The sequence below is a fragment of the Heterocephalus glaber genome, unplaced genomic scaffold (assembly GCF_053883595.1).
Source record: "Heterocephalus glaber isolate CG9 unplaced genomic scaffold, H.glaber_assembly_v1.0 deba00001504, whole genome shotgun sequence".
NCBI classification, from domain to species: Eukaryota; Metazoa; Chordata; class Mammalia; order Rodentia; family Bathyergidae; genus Heterocephalus; species Heterocephalus glaber.
This window is the reverse complement of record NW_028258324.1, coordinates 30058349-30082327: the sequence shown is the minus strand read 5'-3', so window position 1 is coordinate 30082327 and position 23979 is coordinate 30058349. Positions and strand designations below refer to the sequence as shown.

The window sequence follows — 23979 nt, the reverse complement described above, 5'->3', positions numbered from 1 at the left end:
TGCTTTGGTCTGGCCTACTGGGGCTTAATGCAGAAGCTCAGTCCAAAACAAGGGCCTTCCATTTACCTTTTTTTTTTTTTTTTTAAATGGCTTAAAGTGATAAAGGTCTCTATCTGGAGACAGATGGGGTGGAATTAGCTTTTGTCAATCACAGAGGTTGTATTGAAGAAGATTGTTTCACCAGGAGGAAGGAAGATTTGTAGTCATCAAACTTCTCTAAAATTATTCCATTTCCATTATTAACCCTATCCCTCCAATACTCAAGGAAGCCTATGAAATTTTATTTACCAACTTTTGTTAGCTCCTGTTTCAAATGTAACTGCTATATTTCCAATGTTCTTTGCACTGATGTACACAGATAGAGGCCTTAAGGACTTTTACTGGAGCAAATCTCAAACATTTTCTCATGTAAGAAATGGGGTTCAGATACAAATGCATTACATGCTTACACATTAGAATTCATTAAATTGCTGTGCAGAAAGTGTCATCAAATTCCTTATTGCATAAAGGGAAACAACGGTAAGCTAACTTTCTCAGTGTCACACAGTAATTGATGGACCCTGGATTTAAACTCAAGTAACTTCCTTCTAAAGCCTGCAGTCTTAGAATCAGATTGTGCCAGCTGCCACCTCCCTAATGAGCTGAGGCTCATCTAAAGTGCCAGCACAGCAATATGGACTATTTTAGTTTTATTGAGAAAAACTAAAAGAATAAAAAAGCTGTAACAGATTTCTTGGGACTAATAATTCAGAGTTAGGAAGTAACGAGGAGAAAGTAGGACTCTTTTGTTCCTTCATGGCATTTCATCTTTTCTGTCAGAGAGAGTTATCTTTGGCCTGAAAGAACAGCTCAAGTGCTGGCAAGAGGGAATAGATCTTTAAGATGGGTGAAGACATTATGAACTGACCACTTAACCAATTCCACGAGTTTATGTCCTCTTGCACAGACAAATTAAATGCTAGGAACTGAAAGAAGGGCAACTGACTCTTTCTGCTGAAGTCATGACAGTGACCTATGACAATGGTAACTACTCTTTGAGGCTAGGGAGTAGCAAATGTAGTTTTAAAATAGCAATGAAATCTGTGAACTAAACCCTTAGGAGGTTGCTGTGGATTCTGGGCAAGCTCCAAAGTAGCTTACCAAGAGCATAATTTATTAATATTTAGAAAAGGCAAACTGTTTTGTCAAATAAACATGGTAGATGGAAGATAAATGTTTATTTCTACTTCTTAAGAGTAAAAATTACAATAGGTGATTTAAAAATGCATAAAGTGGAGTTTATACTAGCAGATAAAAAGGTCTACATTTCTGAAGCTAAAAGTATAATGAAGGTATCGTTACTGACACAGAAGAGTGTGGAAGGTGAAACCTAAGCTTGTATTAAAGTGGGAAGGTTAATGAGATATGTCTGACCACCATAAATATGAAAAACTTTGGGGAAAAGTAGTGGTGGTTAGGTAGTTTCCATGCATATAGGGGTCTATGTTCAAGTTTTCTCCTGCCTAGGTCACATAATCTGGCATCCAACCATGAGTAAACCTAACCTCTGCTGTTCACAAGACTGGAACACCCTCCTCAGGGCTAAATTTTCTACTCAGAAAAAAAAGCCCAACCATCATGGCAGTCAGAATAAAACAACTGGCTTGCTGGCTGACAATCCAATAACAAAACTGGCAGTTCACAATACTCAATGAAAACACAGATCTTTCAAACATTTTTAATACCTATCTTTTTAGGCAAGCCACCATATGATGTCTTGGGAATTTATGTGATCTGGCTTGAAGGAGTTCTCTTTGATAGCTAGAATGCTATAATGATGAAACAAAAATTTAATTTCCAAAGAAATTATCAAAAATATGCAAAATGGAATGTGACCTCCTTGTGAAATGGGACTCAGTCATGAATAATATTGGTGTAAATTTCATATAGAAAATATTCAGTCATTTCTTCCAAATATTTATTGTTTTCATCCTCCAATAATTTCTGTTTTTTCTTTTCTTCCTCTCTCCCTTCAAATTTATTCCCTTAAAATTTAGAGACCATGTGATTTTGTTTTCTGTATGTGCTGGATATTATGTTTCTGTGACTCTTAGTCCTTTACAAACCACATGCCATATTTCACTAGTTAGCTACTCTTTGTGCATAGGGTTGGAAACCTTGACAACTCAGTCTTATGAATCATTTTGTATCAAGAAAGTTTTGTAACTAACTTTAGGGAACTCTGAGAATTTATGAGCTATCACTACTCCTTGATTTATAAAGAGGTCTCATGGAGTTGTTGCAACAAAGCTGATGCTATTTTTCCTTATTATTTCTGTTGAAGCTGCAAAAAAGCTCTTCTTAGCCTCACTAATTTGTCTCAATCATTTTCCAATACTATAAAATTACACAGACATCTTAGGAAAAAGCATACACAAGTAAAATTAGCATACATAAGTACATTTCTTTTAGCTGGATGCTTCATGAGGGCAAGAATCAAGTCTGTGATGTTACTCATTGTGCACCTAACATCCAATACAGTACAGAATATATGCAACACAGAGTAGTATGGAGTAGTTTATCAATAAAAATTTGCTGAACATATGAAATGCATATTATACTAAACATTTCATCATAACCTCAGATATAATTTTATTATTTGATTCTAAAATTTGAGCAAACTCATATGAAATTTCTAATTTCAATTCTTTGGGAAACTACCATATTGATTTGCATAAAGGTGGTCCTAATTTACATTCCCACCAACAGTGAAGGAGGGTTCATTTTTCACCACAGCCTTGCCAGCATTTATTGTTTGATTTCTTCATGATTGCCATTCTTTCTTGAGTAAGATGGAATCTTAGCTTTCTTTTAATTTGCACTTTTCTGATGGCTAGAGATGTTGAGCATTTTTTCATGTATCTATTGACCATTTACATTTCTTCCACTGTGAAGTGTTTGTTCAACTAGATATATTCCCCAAAGAGCTTACATCATCATACTAAAGCTATACTTGCTTATCCATGTTTATAGCAGCATAACTTACAGTAGCTAAGTCCTGGAAACAGCCTGTATACCCATCAATAGATAATTGGATAAAGAAAATGTGATATCTGCATATAATGGAATACTACTCTCCTATAAAGAATGACAGATTTGAGACATTTGCCGGAAAATGGATACACCTAAAAAATATGTTGAGTGAAATGAACCAGAAAAACAAGTTTAAATACCATATTGTATTCCTCATTTGAGTGAGATAAAGTACAAACAAAGAGAATAATATGGATAGGTAGAAAAAGACAAGGAAATGTATCTCTTGCAATATGAAGTGGTCCAAGGGAAAAGGTGGGATGGGTGAGGTGGAAGGGAAGGGGAAATAAGTAGTATAAAGATATGACATGTAGATCTCGGGGAGCAGCTGTGTGGCCCAGACCAGCGTAGCTGCAGGCAGATCCCAGCCGGACTCCTCCCTGACCTCAGATGCCAGGGCACACCCACACAAGCCAAAGGCCCACCCAGAAAGGGGTTGCCTGGGCACATGGGCTTCAGTCAGAGGCTCACCACACCATTGGCCACAGCCAGGGACCCACCTGGAGAAGAGCTCTACAGGCACACAAGCAATACCCAGAGGCTCACCTGATACCATTGATAAGCTCCAGGAGACTGTAGCCAAAGCCCATGCAGACAACAGAAACTGGGGTGCAAGGGCACCAACCAAAGGTCCTTCCAGACAATAGCTAAATAGGGACCCATGCATAGATACAATCTCAAGTGTGCTCAGGCCCCACACAGAAGCCCACCCAGACAACAGGTCAGCTCAGGGATCTAGAAGGCCACCACTCTGAACCCAGGAATTTGTGTACTAGTAGCAGTACTGGTGGTTGCTCAGTGGCTTGCTGAGAATAAAAGACCACTGGGTTAGCAAAAAGTCACCTCAACAAAGACACAGCAAGCTGCATCTGTTGATATGAGAAGACACATAAATAAGTCTCAAAACCAGACATCCAGATCACCTAAGGGAAGCCCAAAGGGCAACAAGATGGAAAAATCTGATACTCAATCATCTGGACTCCCTGATCTGGCAACAAAAGGGGACCTAGAAAAAATGAAATCAGAAATAATTTCTCAGATAACAGCAGAGATTGTGCCCATAGTGCAAGACATGATTAATAAATCTAGCGCAGACACAGATAAAAAAAAATAGAGGAGCTGAGGAACATGATGGAATCCCAACATAGGAAACAAATGGAATCCATTAAACAGATGCAAACAGATTTCCAGGAGATTAAAAACTCCGTTGAAAGTTTACACAGCAGAATGAGCCAATGCGAGGATAGAATTTCAGATGTAGAAGACAAGATTGCAATTAGTGACCAGGAAAAGAGAAATTTCTTAAAAATAGAAAGGGACCATGAGAAATCAATCCAGCAGCTGCTAGACGGTGCAAAGAAGAATAACATCAGAGTGATTAGAGTCAAGGAAGAAACAGGAAAGTGCAGATGACATTAAAAAACCGTTCACAGAAGTAATGGCAGAAAACTTCCCAAATAGGGGGAAAGAACTTGACATAGAGATAAGAGAGGCATTTAGGACTCCAACTAGTCATGATCAAAAAATAAATCTACACATAGGCATATAATAGTTAAGATTAAAGAAATCCAACAGAAGAACAAAATTCTACAAACAGTTACAGAAAAGAAACAAATCATGTACAATGGAAAGCCCATCAGAATCACAGCAGACTTCCCAACACAAACTCACAAGGCAAGAAGAGCATGGAGAGGCACATTTCAAGCCCTAAAGGAAAACAACCTCCAACCCAGATTGATGTGCCCTGCAGAATTATCTTTCAAGATTGATGGAGAATTAAGATACTTTCAAGGCAAAGAGCACTTTAGGGAATTCACCAATACCAAAATAGCAGTCCAAAAAATTTTAGATAATATCCTAAGAAAAGACAATGAGGATCACAACCCCAGGAAGCCCAGCAGAATGAAGGCACAACAAGAAATTAAATGCAAAGGAGGAGAATACAGCAAAAAGAAAAAGTCATGACAAGGGTAAATCAATGCATATCAATGTTAATGGTCTCAATTCACCAATCAAAAGAAATAGACTGGCAGAATGGGTCAAGAAGCAACATCCAACAATATGCTGCATACAAGAAACACACTTAACTCAAAAAGAAACTCATAGACTGAAAGTTAAAGGGTGGAAAACAATACTCCATGTGACAGGAACCCCCCAAAAAGCAGGAGTAGCTATCCTCTTTGTAGATCAAGAGGACTTCAAGCCAACACTGATTAAGAGAGACAAAGAAGGACACTCCATCCTTGAAAAGGAAACAATTCAAGAGGAAGAGATGACAATCATTAATATCTATGCACCAAACACTATTGCACCCAACTATATAAAACAATACTAATGGACATGAAAAAACCATATAAGCATTAATACAGTAGTAGTGGGGGACCTTAATACCCCACTCTCGCAAATAGATTGATCAACTAGAAAAAAAAAAGCAAGGAAATACTAACACTCAAACTCTTGAACAAATGAACTTAATAGATTTTGATAGAGTGTTCCACCCCACAAAATCAGAATACACATTCTTTTCAGCTGTGCATGGGTGGTTCTCTAAAATAGATCACATACTCACTCATAGAAGATGTTTAAGTAAGTGCAAAGGAATTGAAGTTATCCCCTGTGTACTGTCAGACCATAGTGCAATGAAATTTGGAGATCAATAGCAAAAGAAACCACAAGAATTTCATAAACACATGGAAACTGAACAGCACACTTCTGACAAACCAATGGGTCACTGAGGGAATTAGAGAAGAAATCAGACAGTTCCTACAACTAAATGACAATGTCAATACAATGCATTGGAAATTATAGGACACAATGAAAGCAGTCTTATGAGGGAAATTCATAGCAGTGAATACTCACATTGGGAAAATAGAGTGATCTCAATTACACAGCCTGATGCTGAACCTCAAGCTTCTAGAAAAAGAAGAGCAAGACAAACCTAAAGCCCATAGAAGGGAGGAAATTATAAAGATCAGGGCAGAAATCAATGCAATGGAGACCACGAAAACAATACAAAAAATCAATGAAGCCAAGAGTTGGTTCTTCGAAAGAATAAACAAAATTGACAAAACCTTAGCCATAGTTATCAAAAAAGGAAATAAAAGGCCCAAATTCATGCATTTAGGAATGAAAAGGATGAAATTACAACAGACCCAGCAGAAACCCAGAGGATGAGCAATACCTACTTTGAGAACCTACAAACCAATAAGATGGAAAATACAGAAGAAATGGACAGATTCCTAGATAAGTATGAATTACCAAAATTGAACAAAGAAGACCTAAAAATTCTAAATGACCCAATATCAATCAGGGAAATTGAAAACGTAATTAAAAACTTATCAACTAAGACAATCCCAGGTCCTGATGGCTTCGATGCTGAATTCTACAAGACATTTAGAGAGGAACTACTGCCACTGCTGTTTAAACTCTTCAATGAAATTGAAAGAGAAGCAATACTCCCGAATTCATTCCTGGAAGCAAGCATCACCTTGATTCCCAAAGCAGAGAAAGACACAACCAAAATAGACAACTATAGGCCAATCTCACTAATGAACATAGATGCAAAAATCCTTAATAAGATACTGGCAAATAGAATGCAGAAGATCATCATGAAGATTATATACCCTGACCAAGTAGGATTTATCCCAGGGATTCAGGGATGGTTCAACATGCACAAATTAATAAATGTAATACACTATATTAATAGAACCAAGGACAAAAACCATATGATCATCTCAATGGATGCAGTAAAAGCATAGGATAAAATCCAACATGAATTCATGATAAAAGCCCTACAAAAAATTGGAATAGACAGTCTCTACCTCAATCTGATAAAAACCATCTATGAGAAACCAACAGCCAATATCATATTAAATGGTCAAAAATTGAAATCCTTCACACTAAAATCAGGAACAAGATAAGGATGTCCACTATCACCACTCCTGTTCAATATAGTTTTGGAAACATTAGCCACAGCAATTAGAGAAGAGAAAGAAATAAAAGGAATATTGATAGGAAACAAAGAAGTCAAATTGTCATAATTTGCAGATGACATAATACTCTTTACAGAAGACTCTAAGAACTCCACCCGAAGTCTTCTAGACTTAATAACCAAATTCAGTAAAGTAGTTGGATACAAGACCAACACACTAAAATCAATAAATTTTCTGTAAACAAAAAATGGACTCACTGAGAGAAAAATGGGACAATGAATTACTTTCACAATAGCATCCAAAAAATTGAAATACCTAGGAATCAACCTAACAAAAGAAATCAAAGACCTCTACTCTGAAAACTATAGCACTCTGAAAAGAGAGATTGAAGATTTCAGAAAATTGAAAGACATCCCTTGCTCCTGGGTAGGAAGAATCAACATAGTGAATCTGGCCATACTTCCAAAATTGTCACATAGATTCAATGCAATCCCAATTGAAATTCCAGCAGCATACTTCACAGACTTCAGAAAACAATCCAAAAATTCATTTGGAACAAGAAGAGAGCTGGAACAGCAAAAGCAATTCTAGGCAACAGAGACATGGCAGGGGGTATCACAGCCCCCATCTTGAAACTATACCACAAAGCTACTGTGATAAAACAGCATGGTACTTGCAAAGAAACAGACCTGAAGACCAGTGCAACAGATTAGAAGAGTCAGAAACAATTCCAGACACACTCTGCCACCTCATCTTTGACAAAGGATCCAAACACCCTCACTGGAGGAAAGATAGCCTCTTTAATAAATGATGCTGGAAAAATTGGTTTCAACTTGACAAAGACTAAAACTAGACCTAAGTCTCTCACCATCCACTAAACTAAAATCAAAGTGGATTAAAGATCTAAATATTAAAATGAAAACACTAAACCGGTTGAAAGAGAGTTTAGGAAGAACTCTTGAAGACATTGGTGTAGGAGAAGATTTTATGAACAAAACCTCAGTTGCCCATGAACTAGCACAAACAATCAACAAGTGAGATCTCTTCCTACTAAAAAGCTTCTGCACAGCAAGAGAAACCACCAATCATGTGAAGAGAAAACCCACTGGTCATTTAAGAGATGCAAATGAAAATAATGCTGAGATTCCACCTTATCCCTGAAAGAATGGCTGCTATCATGACATCAACCAGTAACAAATGCTGGTGGGGCTGTGGGGAATGAAGAATCCTACTCCACTGCTGGTGGGAGTGTAGACTGTTGCAACCACTGTGGAAATCAGTATGGAGATACCTCAAAAAAACAGCACTGGAAGTCTCATTTGACCCAGCTATTCCCCTGCTGGGTATCTTCCCCAAAGAATTAAAAGAATCATACCACAGCGATATATGTGCACCCATGTTCATAGCAGCACAGTTTGTAATAGCTGAAACTTGTCATCAAATGGAGACTGGAGAAAGTAAATGTGCTTTTTAATTAAATGGAGTATTCCTCAGCCATAAAGAACAAGAAACTAGAGACATTTATAGCTAAATGGATGCACATTGAAGAGATACTCTTAAGGGATATAAATAGGATACACGTGTGTAAATACCGAATAGTTTCTCTAGTGTGAGAAACTGAAAGTGTAAATAAGAACTAAAAGGTATAACAGATAATGTGAAATAGGAAGAAAAGGGACAAAGGAGAAGGGGAAGTGGGAGGGGTAGGGGAAAGGAAAGAAGGGAATGGAATTAATATGAGAAAATGAAAAAATGGAAACAAAGTCTTTACAAATAGGAAGGACGGAGGGATTGAAGGGAGGGCAGGGGAATGGGGAAAAAATAAGAACCAAGATGATTATGTAAAGGTGCAAATCTCCAATGATGAATGTTATTATATTTTATACCTTAAATGTACCAATGTAATTAATAAAAAATGACACCTACAGGAACCTAATAACCTTAATTAATGTAAACATTATATTCCATAACATGAGCTAAGGTTAATAATATCAGCAAGAATGAAAAATGGGATAGGGGAATTAAAGGAGGGAGGGAGAGAGAGGGAAGGGGAAAGGGATGAGAAAAGAAACAAGCTGTGGTATATACATGTAACCGCTCCCCAAGTTTATTGTAGGCTGCATATACTGCTAACATGTACTTATAAAATAAAAAATTTACAAATCTAAAATAAAATTTGAACAAACTCAATTATTTTTGAGTATAGCAGGAATGTAAAAAGAATCTGCCTTCAAGGCCAGATTCAATATTAACAATAGTAGCACAATTTACTATATAAAAAATTGAAAAGCACAGGTGAAATTATGTGAAGTTTACCACTCCTATACATTTTTTAGGTATGTTTCTAGAAATTTTTCTAAAACAAATTAGAATGACTATTCTTTTGTCATAAATTTTACCTTCAAGGTAACAGTCTTTATCTAACAATCTGCATTTTGCTTGCCTTTTGTTGCTTTGTTGTTGTTGTTGTTGTTGTTGTTTTTGGTGCCAGGTGCCAGGGATCTAATTTGAGACCTTGACCTTGTGAGGCAGGCGGGGAACCACTGAGCTAAATGCCCGGTCCTGCTTTATTGATTTTTATGAAAATATATCTTTTTTTTTGGTACCGGGGATCGAACACAGGACCTTGAGCTTGCGAGGCAGGAGCTGGAACCGCTGAGCTAAATCCCTGGCCCTAAAAATCTTTCCATCTCTTTTTTCTTTCTTTCTTTCTTTTTTTTTTTTTTTGATGAAAATATATCTTGGAGATTTCTCTGCTATATATACAGAATGTTTTTGTTCTTTTCACATTACCTGGAATGCTATTGTATAAATAAACATAATTAATCAATCTCCTATTGACTGAGGACTCTGGAAGCATAACTTCCTTGAAGTGATAAGAAGCATTAAAACATATTTATTTGTAATTTTCATATTAGTGACAAATAACCCTATATAGAATTGGAACTAATATATAATCTTGCTGCTCATGTGTACATATGCCGCATCCTTGCTTACACAGAATCTTACTAAACCATGGGACTTCTCCCAAACTAATAAATTAAAATGGTATCTGTGACATTAATTCTAATTTGTCAACTTCATTGGATTAGTGATGCCTAGCAGATTAGTAAAGCATGCTCCTCAGTGTGTCTGGGTAGTTATGCAGGCATGACCTTGCGTACTACATATAGACCCTAGTCAGTTCTGTTCCTCTGCTCTGCTTCTGGACCTGCATGAACTAAGGGACTTTGCTCCACCATTCCCTTCCACCATCGTGTTTCTGCTCTGGAGCTCATCAGCCATGGACTGGATCCTCTTAAAACATGAGCTAAATTAAACCACTTCCCTTCAAGTTGTGGGTATTGGGTATTGTGTCCAGCAACAGAAAAGCTGACTAATATAGTATTCCGGTAAATTTTAATTTGCATTTACTTTGCTGTCATTGGACTTAAGACCCAATTGTATTTCCTTTTCTATGAACTATCTCTTCACATCTCTTATTCATTTATTTTTCTATCGGGTTATCAGTCTTTACAGGACAATTTATATATTAGAGAGATTAACTTTTTTAAAGTGATGTGAGTAGCCATCTTTTTTCTTTTCTTCAATTTATTCCAAGTATTTTGATTTTGATTATGATGTCCTTTACTAGGCAGAGCTTCTTTTTAAAAATGAAATCAAATGTATTCACATTTTCTTTTTGGATTCTGAATTTTGACTCACATTTAGAGAGGTCATTTCTATTTGAAGATAAAAGAGACTCAATATTTTATTAATTTTGTGATTTGATTTTTATATTTAAAGTCCTGAATTACATAGGTTTATTTCTTGGTGGATGGAGTCAGAAATGAATCTCTTTTCCCCTGCAGAAGGCTATCCAGCTAATTTAACATCATATATTAAAAGGTCTCCCATTTCTCTAGTCATTGGGGAGACTACCTTTGTTGTATAACTAATTTTTCTTCTTGCATGTGTACTTTTTGACATTCTATTTTGTTTAATTTGTCTTCCTGTTTATTCAGGCATGACTGACTGCTCTACTTTTTTAATTTATTAAGGCAATATAACATGATTTAATACATGATGAAGTTCTTTCTCCCTTAATATTTTCTTTCCCTTTTGTATAGCTGCCTGAAATTCCATTATTTAGATATAATAAGTTTGTTTAATCAATTCCTTTTCAAAAGTATGTGCATATATATGACTTTATAGATATTTGAGTATTTCTTAAATGTAGGCATACATAAGTTAAAAAATATTTTAAAGATTATATTATGTCTTTTAACAAAAATGATATCTTTTAATGATAATATTTTTGTCCTTAGAGTTAATAATATGGGTAATTATATTAATACATTTCTTTTGTTTGATTGTTTGTTTTGCAGTACCGGGGATCAAACTCAGGACCTTGCGCTTGTGAGGCAGGAGCCACACCACAGAGATAAATCCACAGCCCAGACACATTTCTTAATATCAAAACACCCTTACATTTATGTAACAAACTTATTTTAGACACAGTATAGATATATTTTTACTAAGCTGATAGATTACAGTTTAAAATATGTTTTATAATATTTATATTATTATTTATTCATAGGCTAAATTTCTTTTTTCTCTTTTTTACTTTCTTTCTTTGTCTCTTCTTGCTTCTTTTTTTTTCTTACCAAGGATCAAATTTGGGACCTTGTGCTTGCAGGGTAGGCACCGCAACCACCGAGCTAAATCCCCGGCCCTTTCCTTTACTTTTTTATTCTTTTTCTAGTTTTGATTTCAATCTTGCCTTCTCAAAAATAATTCCAAAGGTTTTCTTTTCAATGCAACAAGATGGATTTATCTGCTTTTAAACAAATTTTAGTGGAATTTTGTGGAAATTTGTCTCTTAGATTATGTATATACTCTGTAGTCAGTCCTAATAATGTCTACTTTATTAAGAAAATTACCTACTTCATCCAAATTTATGATTTTGTTACCATGAATATGACCAAATGATTTTCTCATCTTTAAGTGGTTATTTAAAAATATATTTTAAAAGTTTTAATCAACACATAATAATTGTACAAATGTATGAAATACAGTACAGTAAATTTCAATACATGTATAAAATGTGTAATGATCAGATTGGTATAATTGACATTTCTGTCACCTTAAACATTTATCATTAATTTTGTTGGAAACGTTCAAATTATTTTCTATTAGTTATTTTGAAATATTTAATTAATTGTCAACAACCATCCTTACTTGTTGTTTCTATTGCTTATCTATAGTTACTGAAAAAATGTGTCTTTCTGTTTGTTTCGTTTTTTGTTTGTTCACAATGCTGGGGATCTAACCCAGGGCTTCTGCATGCTACTGAGCTATACTCCAAACCCCAGAAGAGAAATTTTAATGTGACATTTTATTTAGTTTTCCTGCATCAGGTTAGAAAATATTTGTCTATATTCCTTTTACTTTCTGGACTTTACTCATTTTGTTGAAGCTAGTGTGTAGGCAAGTTTTCTCAATTTCATGAATTCTGGAAAGGAAGATGTATTCCCTATTTTTCAGCAGCATTAAAACACAGTGTTTTGGGCAGGGGATTTAGCTCAGTGGTTCTGGTGCCTGCCTCACAAGCACAAGGTACCGAGTTTGATCCCCGGTACCAAAAAAAAAAAAAACCCCACAGTATTTATATATACCTTATTAATAAATTTAGATATTTTATGTCCTTACCTTTGCCCATTTGACTTGTCATGTGCTGAGCGTGCAAAGTTAAATTCTGATAATATTTTTTTCTATTTCTCCTTACAACTTCTATGCTTTTTGCTACATTATTACCTTATTTGGTTCCTATTTATTTTTAGTATTTTAAACTGACGTATAACAGAGAAAGCTATGCTCATCAATACACAGTTTAATAAATTATTTCAGAATAAACATACTTAAGTAACTATAAATAAAATAAATAATAGACTATTACCAGAAAATACCTGACTTCAAAAAATGTTTTTCCCCTTCAGTTGAGGTTCATGACTTCATTGAGTGGGGTAGTTTGCTGACCGTTTTAGATCAGTGTTCTCTGGCACATGTACTCTTGCAATTTCACATCAGGAAAGTTGGCTTAAAGCTTACTGACTTCATTTTATTATTCCATAAAACTTTGAGAAATGCATTTATGAATGTATTGGATCTCTGGTTGTCTTAGCTCTTTGCTTCCATTTTTTTTCTGTTCACTTTTGCCATTTCTATCATCTTTATTCCTTCCTGTGATTTCTATGTATTTTTCAGCCCTTTGCTTCCTTCTGATTTCAACTTCAGTTCAGTTATAATTTTTTCTACTACTTTCCCAAAATCTATCAGGTTATATTTTGTGTACTTTACTAATCATTACTTTTGAAACGTCTTCTTTTTCTTAAAACATTTCACTAAGAATTGATTTGTGGGCTGGGGATTTAGCTCAGTGGTTCTGCTGCCTGCCTCGCCAGCGCAACGTTCTGAGTTAGATCCCCAGTACCAAAAAAAAAAAAAAAATTGATTTGTTATGCTTTTAATATGATTCATGGTGAGATTTATCATAATTTTCACCTTCTTTGTTGAATTTTTGTGTATGGTTCTTTGTTATTAAATTTTGCTTCTATTCCTCTCTCCTCTATATTGTAGTGTCTTTTTATCATTCCTTTGCTAGTCTCTTTAATTCACCAATTATGAACTGATTATTTCTGGATCTCCTGTGCATGTTTGGGGATGTGGACAGGGTCAAGTACAGTGTCCTGAGTCAGCCACTCAGTTCACAAAGGCTCTGTGGTGCACTGTTACTATGATCTTTCTTAATAACTGAGCTTCAGCACTCAGTACTAGGACACAAAATATACTGCACTTTGGCAGATGCAGGAAATGATCAGTTTTTTGTTCTTTTTTCCTCTGCTTTCTTAGTATGTATTGTATAGGAAAGTTGTTTGCCTCTGTATGCTCCACCTGAAGATGTGTGTATGTGTGTGTGTGTGTGTGTGTGTGCGCGCGCGCGCGCGCATGTAGGCACATGTGTCTCAAGGAATACTATCAGGACAAAAAAAAATGCAATGGAACTATGCCAGTATTTGGTTGCTAATACCTCTTTACCAATTAGAAGAAACCAGTTAGACTACTGGTTGTAGTTGATAGACCCTGAAGGCAAAGGCAGTAGCAGACAAATCTTTACCCACCTCCATAGTTTGTAAGTTTGTATCTCAATCACCACAACACTCAAGATGGGCCCATTGAGCTTTAAAGTATTTTAAGTAACATGTTGTAATTGGAATATTTGACATACTTGAACACATAGTGCTCAAAAGTGGATCTGAATGTAAACAGAAAGAAAACAGATGACCTTTTCATTTCTGATCTAAGTAATGATAAAATGATTGTATCTGATTTTTATGAAAGAGCCTATCTGAGGAAACGGATTTCAGAGTGTCACTGCCCTTAATTATGATGCCTTTTATGCTATAATCATAGGACAAATGGCTCTGTGGTGGCTTTGGTGGAGTGGCAGTTTGATTGGCTCTGGGATCTTCTTGGAGGATAGGTGGAGTACAAATCTGGGTGTGTCTGGGTGGGTCATGGAGGCATGGGCATGGGATCTATACCTGGTCCCTCACAAGTTCCTTTGGCACTGTTTCCCTGTTCTGTTTCCCAGCTGTCATGGTCATGAGCTGGCATCTTTGCTACACCATGCCCTTCCACCATGATATTAATGCATTGGAGGCAGCTCACCATGTACCGAATCCCATGAAACTGTGAGCTAAATGAAACCTCGCCTCCTTTAAATTGTGGGTGCCAGATATTGTGTCCCAGTAATGGGAAAGTTCACTAATACAGGTGCTAACTCAAGTTTTTTCTCAATAGGTTCCCAAGGAAGCTGAAACAAAATTATCTATTTAAAACTTACAGCTGTTTGAATTTAATAAATAGTTTTTGACTTAATACATTATATAAGTCAAATCAGTCAATGAATTTTATCTGAGATTAAATCAATTGTAAAACAACGTATTAAGTAGCTTAGGAACACAAACAAAATTGTAGTCCCCTTCTTTCCTGAGCTTATAATTTACTAGAGATGATAAATGTATCTGAAAATAACTTGAAAAAAGGATGAATATGCACTGATGAGAAATCAATACTGGCTAGGGAATCAGAGAGGTTTGTGGTTGGAATGGGGGCATAAGCAGGTATTATAAAGCAGAATTAAGAGGAAGGGTCTCTTAAATGACCCTTGAGTCTCGGGTCTGCTGGGGTTCTGGCTGGCCATAACATGACCAGAGAGCAGGAGCTGGATATTTGTAGCATGGAAGATATCTTAATAAGAAGACTTAAAATTTTTGAATTTTAAAGATCAATATGCTCATTAAGATCATGTTGTAAGTGAAGACAATGAAAGCAGATACGTTTCTCTGATTTATTGTCAGAATTCTTGGAGACTGTTCTGGTACTCAGAGAATGGACCCCAGTGTCTTGGTGCTTTTACCAATCCACACACTCTCTATAAGAGAGAGGTCAAACTGAAGAAGGGTTTTCATGCCAGGGAAAGAATATAAAAAAGATATTAGAGGATAAGATCTATAATTTGGATACATTAGAGGAAAGATGAAATAGAAGCAAAAAGATCAATTAGGCAAAATCTGAATTATCACAAGAAAATCCTACATCAATTTCATTTTGACATCTCATAATGTCCTATGTAACTAGAAAGTTTGCTAGAATGTGCTTCCCCCTTTCTGGTTTAAGGAAATATATGGAAATATAGGAAAATGGGAGTATTTCTGTCTCTGTTTGCTCTGTGGAAGCATTGGCTTGAATAACAGAACTGAGACTTGCGTATGTAATGTAAAGGTCCAGGCTGTCACCAAGGGTCAGTCTAGACATGTCACATACACAGTAAGTCCTTGACTTATGAACATTCCAGTTGCAAACTCTTGCAGATACAAACGGACCATGCATTCGATTTATTTATGCTTTACATTGTATATTTGTGTCAAAGGTGTATAAGACTCATTTTGTCGGACTTCTGAATGAATCCAACTTACGAATGTTCTCCCAGAAAGGAATTCTTTCATAAACTGGGGACTTACTGTATTGCCTTTACTCTTTGGATGTTTGTCTGAAAGGTCACTTCTCCACAGGTCACCTTGGAAATAACAATCCAAAGCAAATGAGTACTTAATGCAGACACAAGATCAACATATGCAATTTAATAATCAGATTGACACGCATTTATACAGGCTTCCTTCAATATCAGCACAAAAGTACAGCCTTTCACATTTTATCACTTTTTTTCTCCCCCATCAAGAGTTGAATGTGCTTCAAGTTCATCTTTTGTCTAAACAATCAATTCTCAGGAAAAATGGCTATGAAGCCTACAGCTTGAAGAAAATAAAAGGAGAATATCAATAAGCTTCCTGCTGTTTTGTCCATTACAAAATGGTCAGATTTATGATTTGTATGCCTGGTTCCTATTTTCTGAAGCTAAGTAGTCAGCCTCCAGAGAGAAAAAAAGCCCATAAACCATACACTTTAAAGATCTTGGCATTTACCTCTGGGACTAGTTAATTAGAGTTTTTGGTTTCCTCATTTAAATTAAAGGTAAATTAGAATCAAAGTAGTGATTACCCTTAATGGCATTTTATTTCTGATTTTATTATTGCTTAAGTCTTACTAGATGTGGTTGACTTCAAGTGTAACAGCCAGAAAGAAGAATGCACACTTGAGATGATAAAGTGATTATAAAAAGCATAATTATTTTATAATTGAGTTTTTATAATCACTACTAATTATCATGTAACACAATGGCTATCATTCAGAAATAATGAAAATATTGTCCATAGTTATGAGCTTTTTGGTTAAACAGGTATGTAATTTTCTCTTGGTTGTAGCTGGATCACTTTCAACCACAGTAAATGTAAATGTAGCAAGGACTAAAATAACCTTGTATTACAATCAAACAATTATCTTTGGGAACTGATTCAAGCTCATAATCAGCTTGCTTCTTGTAGCATTCTCAGTAAAAGAGTTTCACGTGCTTTGAAGCCACAGGAAGTTGCTCTTACCTAGAAACCAAAATGTTGAGGCTTCAAAGAGCATATGGTTCTGCCACCAATTAATCTGAAAGTACATAGAATTATTTTAAATTTCAAAGTTTGATAAAATATGAACTCCACTAAGTGACTGATAAAAGAAATAGATGGTTTTGACTACAATAGGTTCATTCAGACAGTTCAAAGCACTCAGTCTGTAAATCAGATTGCTCTGTAGTCACTGCTTTCTGTGGAGTATCAATCATTGAAGAAAGTTATGGAAATGTGTGTAATAAATTGAGAAAGTTCAAGAGAATCTCATCTTTAAAGGTTTTGGAAAATCAAATACACCTTTCATAAGTATTCATATTAACTAAGAAAATCATATATTACTCTAAGAAGATAGGTTCTGGGTATGAAGAACAATGAAAACTGCATGATTATTCTCTATTTCTCTGGCATGTCCTCCATTTATCTAAAATTTATGTCATCATTAGTAAATAGTTTAGTTTTCCAAGTCTAAATTTATGTTTTGTATAACAGAGGAATTGGATTTCTTATGTGTGGGGTAAACCTCAGAAGTAGTGGACGATTCAGAATGTTGCTGAATTTGTGATAGAGCAGGTGTTTAATGTTCAGTGTTGGCTGGAGCAAGTGAACTATTGCTACCTTGGTGCCTACAGTGTCCAACTTATGGCTCATAATTCAGCTTCACCCCTTTAGGGTTAGGTCATAAGCATTGATTTTCTTCAATTCTTCACCTAGGTCAAAAATTTTTGTTTTTCACAATTGCTTTGAAGAAAGACTAATTACTTTATTCATGAATTGGAAAACTATGGTCAAAGGGTCATATTTTACATACATGAATCTATTTTTAAAGGATTATAAGTGAACAAAACATAAAAAAGACCAAACAAATTATATGTAATCAAGATTGTACAGCCCTGCAAACTCCAAAATATTTACATTTGATTCCTTACAAAGTTTGCTGACCCATGTTCCATAAACTTATGTAACTATCAGAATCTCTGGATGAGAAATTCTAAATAATATATCTTTATTCTTCATGGTTTCAAGTTTCTGCTATAAAATACCTTCCACTACTCCAATTTGTTAATATTTGCAATCAGAGTTAGAGTCACTATGCTTCAAGGATGGGTATATGCATTAAATTATAAAGGCAGATTACAGAATACCAAATGTTTTCAGACTTAGGACACTCACCATATTGTATCTTGTAGTTTAGAGCTGTTAGATTTATATGTCTACTTTCTTAGATCCTCAGCAATTACATCAATTACTGGAATGGTGGTTTCACTGAGGATTAAAAACATACACAGCGTTAGAAGGTCTTATTTTAATCAGAGCTTTACCACTCATTTGCTATGTGACCTCAGCCAATGTAACTGATTTCTCTCAGCTACAATTTCCACACTTGCTAGATGGTATGATATCCTCTTGTAGAATTTTGTAGTCTCTGAATGAGAAAACATAGTTAAAACACCTTGCTCATTTTCTGGTGTGTAAACTCTCCAAAAAATTAGTAGACTGGAGTCTGAAGTCAGAAAATGAATAAGCATTCATAGATCTAACTACATGTTGTACCACGAAACAACAATATCCGTAATGTATTAGATAGTAGTTGACTTTTTAAAAATTTGGTTAATCTTTACCATTTTTCTCATATCATTTTTATTGACTGAATTTGTGTTTAGACATGCTAAATTTTATGATTTATATGTGGTATTCCACATTTTATACCAGGAGAATCTTCACTTTAAAAATGTAAATTATTATGTAAATGAGCTTTCTTATCAGGCAAAATATTTTTTTCAATTAATAACCACAATGGGAATTTATTTAATGCAACCACTAATCTAATGTCATCAGTAAAATCTAAATAGTTTTACCACAAAACCAGGGCTATATTCAATGTACATGCATTAATAATCTATACAGTTTAACATTATACCAGAAAAGAAATTGAATATAAAAGTATTCTTTAAATTTTGGCAGTTTTCAAATTTCATGGCACAAATTACGAAAAAACAAAAACAAAAAACAAAAACCCTGTAAAAACAGATTTCAAATATTTTCAATAAAATGGTGAAAAATTGAATGAGCCGTTGAGTTTTCAATCTTGGCTTAAGATTTAAAACATCAAGCTGGCCCCAATCTGTCAAAATTGACAGATAAATATTTACAACAAATAGACAGACTTTAGTTACAATGGTATGGCAGGTCTAACTCCCGCCTATCAAAACTCTTTGGGGTTAATTTCTCAATGCAAACATGTTTGTGTAAATACTGTAGTAATATAAACTTGAAGACTTACCTAGAATCAAGACGGGGATGAAAAATAACATACAAGTCAATCTTATTTCTGACATGTAAGCGTAAACCCTTTTGGCTTCCAAACAGTCAATACTGTCCCTCAATAGGATAGAATGACTATACCTATGGTTGACATTTTTCCACAAAATTATTTTTCACTATGTGTCAAAGCAGAGTTCAAACTCCAATAACTTCCTTCTATAGAGTGTAATTAGCAGAGCATCAAATTTATAAACTGATATGGCAACTTCAAATGCTAAGCACACTTCAAACAAGCAAATTGTTTCTCCACTGTTTATTTGTATGTGCCATATTAATCCTTTTTTTTTTTTGTACCAGGGATCAAACTCAGGACCTTGCACTTTCGAGGCAGGCACCAGAACCACAGAGGTAAATCCCCAGCCCTGCCATATTAATTCTTGAAACTTATGTGACTACTACTCATAAGAAATGAATTAGGAAGCTTTGAACATATCTTGTACTTTTCATCAAGGTTAAAGTGCAAAATATCTCCATATCTCTGATATTTTAATAGGAAAAGAACATTAAACACATATAATAGAGGAAACAAAGACAGTAGAATACAAAAAAGAACTCTTAAATATATAATTGAGTACTACATATTACTACCAATTCTTCTTTCTTCAGTGAAATCTGTTAATGAACCACGTTCTCACAGAACTTAAAATTTTGTTTGATTCTCTTCCCCATGACCAGAAATTCTAAACTTACAGGGAAAAAAAGGAAAAAATAACATTGCATGACAATGGACACCAAGTTCATAAAGAATTTCTTTTTAAATGCTATATTATGGAAGAAAACACCATGAAAATTATAACCGTATGAGAACTGTTTTTAAGCACAGTAAATTTGAGCCTTAGTCTTCATGAAGATACTACAATTTATATAGAAAACTATAAATATACAAGACTTCGGTGTGTGTGGGGGGGTGGAGTTGGAATACATACTACTATATTTAATATTCCATAGGCCTAAAAAACTTTTGAAGGGAGAGGGAAAAATGATAGCCAATTGGATCTTTAAGAATACATAAATATGAAAAATTCCTGGGTCAAATAGTGCTCCAAATGGAACTATACTTTTGAAAGCATACAACTTAGATACATTTTTTAAAGGAAAGAAAAAGTACTAAATAACTGCAGTCCCTTCCAAAAAGTAAATCTTAAAGTGGGCCGGGGATTTAGCTCAGTGGTTTCGCTGCCTGCTGCGCAAGCGCAAAGACCTGTGTTCGATCCCCGGTACCAAAAAAAAAAAAAGGGGGGGGAAGTAATTCTAATAGTGTAAACGAGTCTGGCTCAGAAAGGAAACTGAACAACATATCCAAGATCTGTCCATAAAAGTAATGATGGTACATCTTTAATATTAAAGAATTAGGCTATAAAAAAGTTCAGTCCAGAATTGGTTTTTAAAAACTCATTTGTGCTCCTTGGTGGGGGTGTAATAAAGTTCCATGGGTTTGTTCACTTTCCAGTATTTCTCACTGACCAATTCCAACGAAAAAGAGCAATTTAATACAGTGAACTGATCACTGGCCGTTCCTATGTAAATGGTATACTGCTTCTCACTGGCTGTATCAAGGTTCATCTGGTTTGATTCTCCTTTGCTTCGAAGTTCTTCTAAAGCTAACCTCACAGCCAAGTACTTTGATAAGTGATCAACAGTGGCATTACCTGAAGTTTTTATGTATCTTGTCTGTGCATTGTCATCTTTTTCCATAAGTGTGGGATGAAGCCTGAATACTAACTCAATTTCACTAGCACCATCCATTACTGGATCAATTGCTATTGTTGCATTGTTATTATCAAGTTCAAGCCCAGAATCATCAGATGTTTTGGTCCGTTTGTTACTAGGGTCTGCTTCCTGATTGCTATGTGTGGATGCATTACTACAGTGCGCACTGTCACCATTATCTTCTGCTCCACTACCATTTTCTATCTGTTGTTTCTTGCCCCGCTGTAATCTGTTCATGGCCTGGATCTTCAGACCTTCTTCAGTGCTATGACTGAGTGCCTGCTGATTATTGTGCTTGTTGATCCTAGCTAATACTCTCTCTTGATGAGCTTCATACTCATCACAACTTGGATAAATTTTCCTGATGAGTGCATCAAAGTTTGGGTCTGGCCTTAGTGATCTTTTGGAAACTAGTTTTTTCCGAAAGGTAGGACATTCTTTGTTATTCTTAGGGCTGTGATAATACAATCTGCACAACAACGGTGCAAACACTCCTTAGTACTCATAGTGTTTTTCAACATGTCCAAACAAATTGGGCACATTAATTCACTGTGAAGACTTCTAGGTGAAACCACAATTTCCAAGCCCTCTGTTATTGCCTCCTGAGGTGTTCGTTGTAACTCGTATAAGCTCAGTTCCCATGTTTTGCCTAATGGCTGAGTTCCATCTGTCTGCACAGCCTGAGACATTGCGGCTCCTGCCCCAACCCCGGGGCTGCGCTGGCCGCGGCCGGAGCGAGACTCTGGGATCAGCCGCCGTGGCCTCCGGAGCCGCTGCACAATATGGTGAGCTTTAGGCAAAATATTTTTATCTGAAAAATATTTAAATCCACTTTATGAAGTGAGTATTTAAGTGGACATGTCAATGAATACTTGCACAAATATAATTTGCCATACAGGGTTATTGCTTATCCCTGGAGGACCTTTTTCTTTCCAGATTTTTTTTTAAACATGGTCTTTCAGGGTATGGTGGCACACTCCTGTAATCTCAGCACTTGGGAGGCTGAGGCAGAAGAATCACCACAAGTTTGATGTCAGCCTGAACTATATAATGAGTTCCAGGCCAGCCTGAAGTACATAGTGAGACCCTGTATCAAAAAAAAATTAAATTAAATTTTTTTTAAAAAGTCGTATTTGGCAATATGCCTAATAACACTCTACCAGTAATTTCTAATGGCTTCTTAATATCTATATTATTTTTCTCTTCAGTAGTAAAATTTTTATTTTTACCTTGCCATAGGGCTTGTATCTAGTGTCCCCCCAACAAAGCCTCATGTGCTCATAGGTGGGGCTTTTGGGAAGTGGTTGTATCATGAGTGTGTAATACTGGGATTAATGATGTGTGGCATTAAATTAGTCCATTGATTGGAATTAGTATACTTCTCTGTGTGGCTAAACTGATTTACTGAATATAGAAGCCCCACCCTCGGTGTGGATGACACCACCCAGAAGGTTTGTAGCGGGGATCGGGATTGGATAAAAGGGGAAGGCAGGCTCACTTTTGATGCTGCTGATTGCTGCCTGTTGGTTTCTAGTTGGAATACCATGGACTTTTTCTCCTCTGTGATCATCTTCTTCCATGCCTCCTCGCCTTGGAACCAGCCTGCATGGATTAAAACAAACTGTGAGCTGAAATAAACCTTTCCTCTTTTAACTTGTGGATGTTGGATATTTTGCCCTACCAATGAGAAAAGTAACTAAGACACTAAGAAAAGACTACAGTTCTCTATTTTCAGAGAGACATATCTATGATACGTCTCTGTGATGGTTCCACTCAACAGGAACTGTTGTTTGGGGGGACTTCTGGGTAGTCTGCTGTAGGATAATGGCTGCATTCTTCTTTCTTTCCTCTGTCTTGCTATATTGAATGAAGATACAATTAGTTAGAATTCCGAAACTCCTAAGACAACATGAGGATGTGGGTCACACTGTAGAGAAGAGACATCAAAGAACTTTCAGGAGACTAGCTTCTGAGATTTTGAGGGTTTCCATAAAACCTGTACTGCTTCCCTCAGGCTTACTTTATGTGAAATAGAAATGAATTTTTATTTTGTTTTAGTTATTATTTGTGAATTTTCTTCCATGGATAGTAGAACTCAATCTTACATGTATAGATAGTAGCAAAGTAAATTCATTCATAGTAAAAGAGGGACATCAGCTCATCAAAAATTTATTTAAATGGAGAGCATATGGATTCTCTTGGAAGGATCATGAAAGTGTACTTATACTTGCATTTTGAAATAGTCTTCAAACATTATATCAGGAATAACCCTAATTATTACAATGTCTACGAATTATATGATACAAAAACTCTAAACCACTGTATTAACTTTATGTTCCAGTACTATGACTAGTTTTGTGAAGAGAAGACAAGCCAATAAGGCATTTTATGTCTGTGAACCAAAAATAAACATCATCCAGGTTCATTTGTTTAATACAAAATAACTTTATTGTTAGGAAAGTTAAGAAATTCTACCCAAAATGTGTGGATTGTATTATTTTGAAAGAAAAGTTACATTTTTCATTCTATTTCCTTTTTATTTCTTCATTTACAATAACATTTGGTAGGATAGTACTAATTTAAAAACTGCTATTAGTAATGAGTAAAATTGCTATCTAATAGTGAAAGAATATGCTTTCTACAAATTGCATAATATAGCTGTGTTTCTGCAAATAAAACAATTCCCTTGACCATTTAATTTTAAATATTTGTTATCTGTGACTTTTTACAACCTGGCTACATGGAAAGTTGTGATTTTAGAATAATAATAAAGTAATAGAATATAATAATAATAATAATAGAATTTTAGAATAAAAATAGATTTTAGAATAATACCACCCAAATTTTGTATTGCAAAAAATAATGGATTTAAAGATGACATG

General features: G+C 35.4%; 1 pseudogene; it reads right to left on the bottom strand.

Annotated features, from left to right (window-relative positions):
• Positions 1-20726: 20726 nt before the first annotated feature.
• On the bottom strand, positions 20727-21796 carry LOC101711199 (E3 ubiquitin-protein ligase RING2 pseudogene; annotated as a pseudogene).
• Between the last annotated feature and the right edge of the window lie 2183 nt (positions 21797-23979).